The following is a 14,171-nucleotide window of genomic DNA, read 5'->3' on the forward strand; positions in this document are numbered from 1 at the left end:
TATCATTTTCCTTTGCCCTTTATAGATCAAGTGTTAGATACATTAGCAGGTAAGAAGTATTTCTCATTCTTGGATAGTTTTAGTGGTTGTAATCAGATTTAGGTGGCACTTGAAGATCAAGATAAAACCACATTTAGTTGTCCATGGGAAAACTGTGCCTACCAAGTACTTCCTTTTGGGTTATGTAATGCACCTGCAACATTCCAAAGAGAAGTACTAGGATTTTTTTCTGATCTAATACATGATTCTGTAGAGGTATATATGGATGAATTTACAGGCTATGGGAATACATTTGAAGAAGCTTTGGAAAATTTGGAAAAAGTTCTTAAAAGATGTAAGGAAGAAAACCTTTCATTAAGCCATGAAAAATGTTTATGATGTTTAAAAAAGGTATTGTTTTAGGGCATCAAATTTTAGGAGATGGGATTAAAGTTGATAAATCTAAAGTTGAATTCATCTATAAATTATCAATTCCAAATTTCGAAAAGGATGTTCAAGGTCTTCTAGGATTTACAGGATACTATAGATGGTTTATAGAAAAATTCACTAAAATAGCATCCCCACTATTCAAATTACTCACCAAGGATTGTGAATTCAGTTGGAATCTTGACTGCCAGTTAGCATTTGAGACCTTCAAAACAAATTTTTTTGAAGCATCTATCTTGAGAGGTCCAAATTGGAAACTATCTTTTCACATTTCAACATATGCTTCAGATACAGCTCTAGGAGTTGTATTAGGAAAAAAAGAATTGATTCCCTATTCCATCTACTATACAAGTAAGAATTTGACTCCCACTGAGTTGAATTATACTATCACTAAAAAGGAATTTTTAGCTGTTGTTCATGCAATCAACAAGTTCAGACATTATATAGCAGGCTATGAAACATTTTTTCACACAGATCACTCTCCAATTAGATACTTAATGAATAAACCTATTACTAATTGCAAAGTTACAAGATGCCTTTTACTCTTGCAAGAATTCACTATTATTGTGCTAGATAGACCTGGAAAACAAAGCACAATTGTTGATTTCTTGTCTAGAATTCATAATATGAAAGATGACACTTCGGTTGAAGATAAGTTTCTTGATGAATATCTTTTTGCAGTGAATGCTCAAACTCCTTGGTTTGAAAATATTTCTAATTACTTAGTCATGGGGAAATTTCCTTCACGTTTGTTTCCTAGAGAGAAAAGAAAAATCATTCAAATAAGTGCAAGATACTCATGGATCACTAATGAATTGTATAAAACAAGTCCAGATCTTATGATCAAAATATGTGTTAGGGAAGATGAAATGCCTGAAATTCTTAAGGCGCATTATGATGAGTTGTGCGGTGGACAGTTTGTTGACAAGAGGATAGCATATAAAATCCTTTCTTTAGGATATTATTGGCCATCCATCTTCAAAGATGCCAAAGAATATGTCAATATGTGTGACAACTCCCAGAGGGTAGGGAAACCTGCTCCTTCAAATGAAATTCCACTACCAATTCAGGTACTCATTGAACCTTTTGAAAAATGGGCCTTAGATTTTGTTGGGCCAATTAATCCTTCATCTAAGCAAAAGAAGTATATATTGGTATGCGCTGATTATGTCACTAAATGGGTAGAAGCCAAAGCATTACCTTTTTCTAATGAAAAATCTGTACTTAATTTTCTTTTTGAGGACATCTTCACTCGTTTTGGTGTTCCAAGAGAAATTGTGATAGATCAGGGATCTCAATTTACATCTAAAATGGTGAAGGATCTTGTGGAAGATTACAAGATCAAATATAGGAAATCTACTCCCTATCATCCACAAGAAAATGGTCAAGTTGAATCTACAAATAAGGTGATTGAAGGAATTCTCACTAAGACTGTGCATCTACATCGAAGATATTGGGCAGAAAGTCTTCCTGAAGCCTTATGGGCCTATAGAAATACATGGAGGAACATAACGAGACATACACCCTATGAACTTGTTTATGGGAAACAAGCTTTGTTTCCTATAGAGTTTCAAATCAAAACCTTCAAGATGGCAGTCCAATTGGGACTGGATTTATCAGAGGCACAAAAACATAGATTGGAGCAACTCAATGAACTTGATAAAATCAGGCAAGATGCAGTCCAAAGAACCAGTATAGTCCAACAACAGAGGGCTAAATGGCATGATAAATATATTAAGGAGAAGAAGTTTCAAGCAGGAGATTGGGCGTTATTGTTCGATTCAAAGTTCAAATATTTTCAAGGGAAGTTTCAAACTCATTGGTTTTGGCCATATGAGATTGAAGAAGTCTTTAATAGTGGAGTAGTTAAGATAAGGACGATATATGGAAGTAAAATACCTCTTCTTGTGAATGGTCATCAGTTGAGGATATATCAAAAACCAATTTCAAGAGAGGAGTTCATTAACATTTTCCAGAATAAGTCTGAAATGAAGCTAGTGAAGAAGAATTCTTCTTTTCCACTAACTTAGTCTTTATTTTTCCTAAGAAACAACTGATAAAAAAAATTGTATGAGGTTGAAAACCAATTATTGATTGGCATACTTATACAGAAAATCCAAGGCGAAAATCAAAGATTTCTAACATCCTATATTTTCCATTTCCTTTCTATAATAAGTAGTGACAAAAAGCTACATTCATTTAGAGTTTAGAGTCTGCAAATTCATCATCTCATTCCATCTCATTCTGTCTTCATTTTTTTACAGTTCCACTTCATCTCATTGTCATATTTCATTTACATTTGATCTTTTTACAGTTTTACCCCATTTCACCCTATTTTTCATTGTATCTTACATCTCATTCCATCTCACTGTCATAACTCATTTCCATTTTATTTTTACATTCATATTCCATAAGCCATATTTCATTTTTCCTTCTTTTCACATTCTGTAGCTGATTCCATTCCGCAGCTAATCTGATTCTGCAGCTACAACTTACTTATCAGCTCTAGCACAATTGTACAGCTCACAAATAAATCATGAATGCAGGGAAATTGAAGAATCAAGCTTTGGAGATCAACCATGCTCAAAGTACCTACGGATCAACACCAAAATAATTATCAAGCAAAAGGTTAAGTTCTAAAGGTAAAATGCAAAATTTATTTCAAACAGAAAGTCACAAACATAAGTCATGTATAATATGAATGATCATATGTCTCCTTAACAAGTCATCATTTGATTTGACTGCCACTTCATGATACCACATCTCTGCCACATCTTCCACATTTGATACCAAATGGTCTATAATGATTTCATCATACCACACCTCCTCTACGTTCTCCATACACTGTACTTAAACTGTCTCTAATAACTTTATCTGTTAACGGTCAAAACTACGATGTGACTAACGTATTCATGTCTCTCCAAACCCTCACCATCTACTTATTCCACGCAAACCCATAGTTCTTTTTCACCATACCTGCAGTTAGTCCATTTCGTAGACTAGGAGAGTAATTATGAAGGTTAGAAAATTCTACGAAATAGAGACCATGGGACTCATTGTCATGGCAAAGCCCGTACGGGAAAAGTTTATGGAAGGGTACCCACAACTCAAGGAGATGTTGCAGAAGGCAGGATGGCTCAATTTCATTGAAAAATTTGATGGATGTCAGAAGGAGATCACAAAATCTTTTGCTAGATCATTCGATGGTACAGAAGTAGATATTGGAGACGTTAAGTTTGCAGTAACAGAATCTGACATAGCAGAGGCTACAGAACTGCCAAGACTTGGTGAGAGATGGTTCAAAAACAAATATTTTTTTAGTGAATCATGAAAGTTAATCCTCAGGAACCCAGGTATGGATGTCACTTTGTTTAGAAAAGGAATTCGTATTTCAGCACTTAAAAATAAATGGAGAAGCATGCTTTTGATATTACAAAAATTTATTATATGTGAGGGAAGATTCAGATGCATGTATGTTTATCATATACGTTTATTGATGAACTTTCTAGAAAATGGAAACATCAACCTCCCTTTCTTCCTTCTAAACAGTCTATGGAGGATGGCTTCAAATGTATAGAAGAAAATAGAATTCGTAGACACAACTATATACCATCATGGGTTGGTAAAAATACTGGTTGAGTTTCATGTGAAAAGAATAGGAGATACTTGGGAGAACTTCTTGATAAGAAACTATTTCCAAGAGGCACCAGAGTCACTTGAAGAGGTAAATGTAAGAAGGCGTAAGAGGAAAAGGACCAGTATGACCATTCAAATCAAACCTGAGTCTTCCGCATAGAAAAATGACGAAAACCCAGTCTCTGAGATAGAGATCAAGGAGCAGAACAAGGAAAAAGGAAAGATAAAAAAGAAAGTTGGTGGAATTACTGAGAAGAAACCTGAACCTTCATTACAACAAGATGATGAACAATTAATCTTTGAAAATCTGATAGAGATTAGGAAAAAAATCAAGATAAATGAAAAGATAGGAAAGGAGAAAAAGGGTACAAAGGAGGAGAACATAAACCCCCTACAACTTAGAAGGATCTCTAGACTCTGAGGTATGGTAAAGAAGGTATCATCAAAGGGAACAAAGTTCATAAATATAGAAGAAGAAACCCTAGTACCATATCATGATAATGTTCCATTTACATATAGTCCTCAAAACTCTCCTAAACAATATTTTGAAGGTAGCCCCAGCAGAGGATCCCCAGGTATAGATCCAGTGCAGCAACAAATTTATGATTACATAGAATCACTGGAAAAGAAAAGTGCCTCAATGGATCCAGGATCCTCAGCCAATCCAGAACAACCTATCAATCCACAAGAACCTCTAACTGACTCTCTCAAACAGGAAATCTATGAGTTAGAGATATTGAACATGCCTATCAAGAAAGAAAATGAAACCCTGAAGGAACAAAGAAAATTGGATAAAGCCATTCATGATAATACAATACTTCACCTAGAGCTATGGTACAAGAAGAATAGGAAGTTGAAGAGGAAGAATAGAAACTTGAACAAAACATTCATCAACCTTAAATACAGACATCTCATTAAGAAACCCAGGACGACAGTCACCTCAATGAGGAGCAAGAGAAGAAAGTTAGTTGTACTAGCAGAGGTATCTAAGCATATGCAATAGGAAAGAAGAGTTCACATTTTTGGCAAAATTGCATGGGGACATGTAATGATTTTGTACTGGGGGTAGGTTGGACCTCAGAATTACTCTCTCCTTGGCAACTTTTCTCGCTTCTTTCTCTTGTTTTCCATAAAATACAAATCCCCATCACTGATAAATGATAGATTTTGTCTCAAGGAGGACATTAAATGATTGACATATTATACTTTTATGTTTTTGCTATGTGAAATAAGTTTTTGCAAATTAGCTACGGAACGCAGCCTATTCTGCAACTAATTGTGTGTTCCTTAGCTACTTCCATGGTTGAACATGTTACAAGTGTCAAATGAAGAAACTGGCCATATGTGCATCTCTGGAATCATCTTGGCATGGATCCTATCCTAGTCACCCAACCCAGATTGATAAAAAATCCATATCAAGACCACAGTCAAAGCTAGAGTCAAATGTATGAAACGTGAAAACAATGGGACTCTTTGTCTACCCTTTCATGGTTAATTAATAAATCCAACAGATCTATTGAAGCATTAACTCAAATCAGCCACATGTGTCAACGGTACTATGCAACCACCTTGTTCTAATTCAAGTCACCTGTAGCTGATGAAACATTTACGCAGACTGGTTGTCATACGTGTAGACCATGTGTAGCTAATTTTCCTCAAAAGACAATTATGAATATTTTCTTTAAATACCAGTTGAATAGAACCAGAGGGAGTTCGAAGTTTTTGATGTATTAGGTTTAAACTTATCATCTCTCTAATTTTGGACTTTTTTTCTTGTTTTATAATACTTAGGCATGTGTTGACTGATGATCATTTGAAGGAGCATTTTGAATTAATTTAGAAGCTCAACCTATTCAATTGCAGAGGGCCCCTATGCTAAAGGAGGTTTTATTTTCCTTTGTTTTCTTCTTTTTGTTCAATTTTAAATTCCTCATTTACTTTTAGCAGTTTTTATAACTTAGGTTGATTTCTTGTAGTTTGATTTCTTTTAGTTTTAGTTAGTAGCATAATGTTAGAATTCAATTGTGCAATCTTGCTTCCCCAATCCATTTCGTAAAGGAAATGACTTTGTTTATAAATAGAGTAAGATTGAAAGTAATAAGGATGCACTGTTGATTAGCTTACTCATTGTTTTTGTTATTTATTTCTTAGTTCAGGTTGTCAATGCACTGTATTAATGAATGTTCTTGGTCACCATTTCAAGCTGATATCCATCCTAAACTAAATGATTGAGCATTCACTTTACATAAGGGTTGAAACCAATTAGTTACCTTCTGCATGTTTTTATTTAGTTTTTACTAGATCATGAAGTACAAAAGTTGCTTGAATTCCATCTCAATGAGGTTATCTTGCAAAATTGAAGGTTAGAGTAACTAGAAGTACTCTAGTTAATTTCATTCTCTGTATTTATTCCAACATGACTTACAACTTTACCTTCTAGTTTTAAGAATTATTCATGAATTAGGATTAGATGAGAGGATAGGACAAATGGTATGTTTTTCTTTCTTTTAACTTACATTTTGACTAGTTTTAAGCTCTTGGTTCACCTTTAGGAAATTTAGATTTAGTTTCTCATAGTTCAAATTGTACATCATTAGGAATCAAAGAACAGAAACCCCAAAAACAATATAAAACAAAAAATAACGAAGTAAGAAGGGTTAACAAGCACATACAGTGCACTACATTTCATCAGCTTACGAGCCTTGGTTGATAATTTATGCAAAGCAATTTATGACACTAAATTGACTAAACATGTCCCAAGAAACCTAAGAGGGTTTTATGGTCATTTAACCTTGCATTAATCCCTATAATAGAACTGGGGACTCCACTAGGGATCGCTTTCTGATTCCTGGTTCACATCTTCTATATCCTGATATTTTGTTCTTTATTCTTCTTTGTGTTCTTGTCATACTGAAATATTTTCATTTTTCCTATCTACAACTAGTGTTTCTATTCTTATCCTTTTCTTTGGCCTAGATTTCATTTTTTCTAAGTAAAATTGTTGTAACACGCCCTTTATGTGCCTTCCATAGCATTATAACACAATTCTCTTTGTAACACAATGTGCTACCCTTGCTGATAATGCCCTATGTGGTCTAGAGACTTGTGTTATAGGGCCAAACTTCTTTTGCCACCCACTTCTATGGATTTCACTATTTGAAAGTTTTACTTGTTGGTTGATCCTTGAAGTCTGTTTTTCTTGGCTTTGTTTCTACTAGCTACATGCATGTTTTCATTTCATTTTGAAAAATTAGCTTAATTGCATTAATTTGTAAAAAGAAAAAGAAAAAGAAAATTATTCTTTCGGTCATTTTAGCTCGTTTGTTCAATTTTACTTTAGATTTATTATATGAGCATTCCATGTATCCATTTATTTTATTTGTGTTAGAGCTAAATTAGGACTGATTGGTTTGGAAAAGATGTATAATTACTCTCTCTTTGTATAAAATCTTCTTCATGGAGCTGAAACTGAAGAGCGTATTTTCTAGATCATTTGGGTTAGGTCTCATACATTCCATACCTCAACAAGCTCTGAAGACATTAATCAACTACATTTAAAGTCAATCTTGTAATGAAATTGATTAGCAACTCTTTTTAAAGATACACACATATTATTTTAGTCTAGAGTCTTGGGATAGACTATGTGATTCAACTCCCCAAGACTAGAGAACTTAAACTAATGCCATTAAAGAGAGAAAATTTTGTTTTGCTCACATCAACTAAGAGCACTCTTCTAACAAAGGATTTAAGCATGAGGTAACACTAGAGTGTGAAAGAAGGTATCCCGCTTTTGATTGCATTTTATTGGAAATTATATGTATCAAAGATATTTTCAGTGATATCAGAGCTAAGTCGGGGACTTAGGTATCCTGCGCACATAACATGCTACCCACAATCATGACCCCCGAGTGTTATAGACATATTTTGGCACTGAAACCCCAATCACATAGTTCCATAAAACAAGGGCTTCTAAACCCCTAAAAGTGTTGTTTCATACCCTAAAGGAACAAGGTCAGCTGATTACATCATTTCCGAGAAGTTCTCCCTGAAAAACTGCTCAGAACTGGTCAAAACTGGACCATACAGACTGCTCCATGCTAAGGGTGCGATGCATCTCACCTTATACACATGGGGGGTGTGATGCATACTGAAAAGCCCTTCTGTAGGGTGCGATGAGCGAGAGAAGACAAATTGTAGAAGCATTTTGTTAGGTGGAAACTCAAAGAATCTTCTAGAAACTGCTCATATGACACTTTCCTCTCTGAATTCACCCAGGGATGAGTAAGAGATCATGAAATCTAAAAGTGGAACCAAGAACTATCAGTGAACTGACACTAATCAAAATCCCAGAAGCTGACTCACTCTCCTGCAAACATATATATATGGATCCATCATCCTAGAGATCCAAGGAGGCTGGAATTTTGTAGTTTGCAAGGAAGTGGTGTTGGTTTCTCTTTGAAGACATTTTTGGGTGATCTTGCTTTGTATGAGGTGAAGAGGGATTTCATGCTAGGAGGATTATGCTGGATCAGACAGCTTGGTTGTAATCCTCTCTTCTACTACTTGTATCAATAAAGCTATTTGAGTTTTCCTCCATATGCTTGTATATCTCTGAATCTTGTATTTGTATATGCATTTATATGGTTAATGTACATCTCATCCTACATTTTTTATGGTTATATATCTCTATGATTTGATGGTATTTTGTTGCTTTGATTCTACAGGTGTTCTTTGAAGCGGGACAAGTGAGAAAGAAGTGGCAAAAGCTCTATCAAAGGAGAGAGGAAACAAGCAAGGAGACTAGCAAAAGACTGAGGTTGGTACTCTCTGCTTCTCTTTCATCTATCTCTCATAAAGGAAAACACAAGTAACTTTAGTTTGTTTGTTTCTATGATAGCTACCCATCTTAGTGGGACTAGCAGCTTTGAATGGACACTAGATTTCTCGATAACACTGAGTGGTGTCTATGATTTGAGGTGAACTTAGTGGCCACACTTCTAGGGATGAACACAAGGTGACTAGGGTGGGTTGTCTTGGTACCTCAAGAGACGAACCTACTTCATCTTTAGTTTTTTTGGAGGGCACTCATCTTAACGAAAGTGCTTGGCCCCTTCTTACCAAATTTCATACGAAGCTCAAGAGTAATTGTAACTGTTACATTAGACCAACTCTCTCTTATAGCCCTTCAATATTGGGTTTCATCTCTATCTAGTTGTGATTATAAGACATAGTTTTTCCCCGTGCTACTTGTTGATCTCTTTTAAAGTTTTTGTTTTTTAGGTGTGTTCTCTTTGCTACTAAGACTATTATATATATCACACTTCATTTAAAATTTTGTTAAAATATATCATTCACCGTGGCTGCCTTAGGCCCTCATCATTTGTCTCGATGGAAGCGAGGCCTTCATTCACTATTTGTGGAAGAATTTTCAAGTGAATTGAATTCCCATGTTACAAAAGGGAATTAGTCTCTAGTATCAGACACCAAATGTTATTCAACCAGCTCACAAAATATAAGAAGTGATAGATCAATGACTTCAAAATAAGCCTCTTTGAGGGGGCAACCTCCTTTACATTACACAAATGAATAATTCTTATACGATTCAAATGAAAAAACCTCCTTTTTATATATAGGAGCCTAAGGGGTCACAATATAATTAGAATCGACATAACATTAATAATGTAAGGGAAAAAAAATAACAATAGTAGGATTCTATGGGGCATAATAATAACAATATGGGGACTACATAGGCACAACTACCACTACCACGATATAGTCCGCTCATTTTGGGATTATGTGTCGTACATCGTAGTGCCCCTTTTGGGGGATGAATCATGGGGTTAGCAATAGGCGTTTAGATATGTAGATCATTGGTTGGTAGTGAAATGGAACTCAAGGTAGTGTCTGAAGTGTTTGGGATAGGATTTCCATAGTTTTTGGTTCATGTTTGTAAATCAATTGTTTTGAAGGCATAAACAACTAATGATCCTTCACCAGAAGGAGGGGGATGCAAGCCTTCATTTCCCACTTTTGGAGGTGGTGGTTGGTTCGATATAAGAAGTTGTTCCTTGGTTCATATCTCCAAAAATATAAAGATAAATGATCTGAAATTGAGACACAACTTTCATCATGATTTCGTCTAAAATGGGTTTTTTGTTCAGCTTCTGAAGTGTCATTGAAAAAAAGTTGGAGAAAAAATTTCATGATGACTTGTTTGAAGCAAGAAACTACCTAGAATAACCCAAATCAGAAATCCCCTCCTAATGATAAATTTGAGAAAGGAAAGGAGAAAGTTGTCAAGTTCCCTTGCAAGATATTCGATGAGGACCATTAAACTATAAATATTCTCATCTCCAAGAGTGCACAAATTTCCTTGCGGAAAAGGACAATGGTCAAACCCCTACAGTCCTCAATAACCTTTTTCCTGCTTAGTAGTAGCAACAACATCTTATATCAAACCAGCCAGCACGTCCAAAAGGGGGAAATGAAATTTCACATCCCTCTCCTTCTGTAGAAGGATCATTAGTCATTTATGCCTTTGAAACAATTGATTTATGAACATGAGCCAAAAACTATGTAATTCCTATCCCAAACACTTCAGACACTGCATTGAGTTCCATTCCACTACCAACCAATGATCTACATATCAAAACACGTATTCATAACCCTGTGATTCATCCCCCAAAAGGGTCACTTTGGTGTATGACACATAATCCATCTACTCACGCTTTCCATAACTACAAAATTATAGAGGATATGACACAAATTCCCTCTTCTATGTCAGCACTTTAGGTGTTACAAAGTTTCCCAACACAACGAAAAGCCTTGCTTTCAGCCATAGCTGAAATCGCTCCAAAGGATTCCAATATAGTGATTTTTAACATGGAGAAAAGTAAGCCTCACCTCTCCTATCATCTTGCATTCCAAGTTGTGAAAAAATAAATCCATTCATTGCATTCTCATTAATGAGGGTATGTCAACTTGTGTCATGGCTGCTTCCCATTGGCTCACCTTGGCTTTTCGCACTCTGTCACCCCCGTCAAATTATCTTAAAGCTTTTGATTCACACACTTTCATTGCAAAGGTACATCTTTCCAGCTACTTGTTGTGGCCAGCAACACCCCCCCTAGTTCATTTAAGTGTCAACCAAGATACTTGAATGAATGGGGACCCTTAGTTAATTTTTAGGAAAAGCAAGAGTTTCTTCTTGAGGTTACAATCATATGCTTAGGAAAAGCCTCTTGGATATTCTAAGCCTAAGTTTATGATGAGAAGAAAATCTTTAAAGTCGCGTTGCAAAAGGATAGGAAATATCTTCATTTCTCTTTAAAAATCGATATGCGCACGTTCCTCGTGTTAACAATAAAATCGCATCGCAACAAAGTAGTGCCCATAAAGAAAAACTTAAAGATTCACTGATCTGCGATAACGTCGATCGCTAGATCGCATATCGCAGAAATGAGCCAACAGATTTGACAAACATCAAAACTTTGCGATTTGCGATGATGCGATTAGCGATCGTTGTGATGCTACATCCTTGCGATTTGCGATGATGCGATTAGCGATCGCGCGACATGCAAGGTTATGTCAGCAAATCATAAATCACTCCAGTATGAATCCTTCGAGCACGCCATTCAAAGAAAAGCCACTTACCATAATCTGACCCGAAATTATGCGCTTTTAATGATAGTAAATGAATTAGTTGTCAGTTATTAAATGGGTTAAAGACGCGTGCCTTGCTAGAGATTTACTTCACGTAAGGTGGCATGTTTGATTGATCTGTTGCATTTAAAACTCTCCCATCACCTTTCTGGATCAGTCATTTCCATTTCACTCGTAATCTGCAGGAACAAAGAGCTAAGACGACTCAGACAGAAACGAAAAGAGAAATGGGAAAGAAAAATAAAGCTCAAGGCTCCGAAGCAAGGGAGAAGACTAAAGAGATGGTGCCCCTGTACACAGACACAACCTGTAATAGAGACGTAGGGATATCAACATGGGAAGGCATGTACAGGCTGCTAGAAGAGGAAAAACCTAGAATAATGAAGGTTGCTGCTGTCGCAGGTGCACCACGCTCTTCTAAGGCGTCCTTAGAGGACCTAGCATGTTCATTCCTTCACAGAATAGCGGCAAGACCCAAAATTCTACCATATACAGACATGATCAAGTGGATACTGGATGATGCAAACTTGAACAACAGAGAATTCAAAGTTCATGGACATGGGCTCGTCGGATCGTTTGCTGCGCAAGATTTGAAGCTTATGTATCATCTTCCAGAACCCCAAACGACCTATAATGCACAATTTGTTAAGAAGTTCGCGGTAGAGAATCCAGATCTATCAAACACCACTAAAGAATGGTCTAGAAGAGATGAACCGCTTAAAAAGGATAAAAACGGTATGTACAACACTGGTTCCCTCACCTCTCCATATTGTTTTGCTGCGGCCATGCTCTGTAGGTTATTTGGGATGCCGGATATCAACAAGTTTTCATCTGAATGGCTACCATTAATTGATGCTGCCACTAACACCGACATCATAGATTGGGCCAAAATCCTTTCTGATACTCTATACATGGCTGTTATCAATTACCGGTCTAAAAGATCCTTGTCTCAAAGGGTCTATCCTCCTTTTTATCTGTCTGAATATATTATGGATTCTGTTTGTCTTGTATCTGAATTCCCTATTATGGGCTGGAAATGGACTACCCAAGACCCATTGCCCATCCATGTTTATCATAAGGTATTATGGGATTCCCAGTTTGCCCCTCACTTTTACCAGATTTGCCATGGGCTTATTTTGCCCCTATATAGAATAATGTATGATAAAGACCCCCCAAGGTGCTCTCCCGAGACCCAAATTGACATCATCCCCATCGCAAGATGGTTCAGGGAAGAATGGTTTACTTACATTAGAGTTTTTAGAAGCACTGTACCTCCACATGTCCTACCCCTATATGTCCCTGATAAGCTTTTGGCTTAGGAAATCGCTTATCAAACCTGTTCCGAAGGCGGCCTGACCAAAGACCTAAAGGACAAGAAGAAAGCCATATGGCCTCAATTTCCCGTAACTTGTGGGGCCTTCTCTTTGTTCTATGTAGGGCACGCTTTTGGCGAAGTGGAGAATGTGACGTGTCTTCAATTATTTAAATTCCCAGCGAGGCCATTCGACCCAAATGATGTGGCCCAAGAATTCACAACGAATTTCAAGATAAGAGTGTTCTCTGGAAAGAAAGATTTGTTTGATGATCTGTTTCGGAATAAGAGTTCGCTCCAAGAAATTTTGCGGGAAGCTCAGTCAAGTTTGTCTCCAGGTGACCTCCAAAAATTCACATTATACAGAGAAAGAAGGTTGGCCAGTATTCCGCTAGAGAAGTTGTGACTGCCTGCTAGAGAACCAACTCCAAGCATCAGCCTCAGTGAAAACTCTAGCACTTCCAAATCCAAGTCCAGCGTCGTGCAAGAAGTATCTGAGCATCCTGAAGAGTCTGTTTACGACCAAGGAAAAAACGAAGAAACAACCAAAGATACAGCTCAGTCAAGTGTAATGTCTCAACAGCAAGTTATCGCTTCCCCACCAAGAAATCTCCCCCCTCCTATCATCGAAGCACCACTTGTCACAACAGAGCTAGATAAAGAGTGGGAAACCTTCAATGAATTGATCAATCTTGAAGGGCAAGCCCCGAAAACACCTGTGAATAATACACAGGTCGTGCAAGAAGTGGTTTCAACCATGGTCAGTAGTGCCGCAGAAGCAGAACACCTTCCTATCGCTCCACCTTCAGAGCTTCTACTTAACGTAGAAGAAATTCCCCCACTGGATGTATTCTATAGTCCCCAACACAAAGCAGTTGTAAGGAGACATAGAAAGAAAAGAAAACTAGAGAATACACTGTCTCAAGATGCTGAACATTTGGACGTCTTATGGAAAGACCCCAATAACAATCCGACTGAAAATCTCACGAAGTTGTCTCAGATTGCAGGAGCATATGCTTCTACAACTATTGACAAGGCCTCGGAAGTTTAGCAACTATTGAAGGAACAAGAAAATCATATACAGCTACTACAACAACAGTTGCAACAAGCCAACGCTAACACTGAAGCTTCCAGA

This window comes from Pinus tabuliformis, chromosome 9 (genome assembly GCF_031772625.1).
Source record: "Pinus tabuliformis cultivar Carrire ecotype Pingquan chromosome 9, CPIR1, whole genome shotgun sequence".
Lineage (NCBI taxonomy): Eukaryota > Viridiplantae > Streptophyta > Pinopsida > Pinales > Pinaceae > Pinus > Pinus tabuliformis.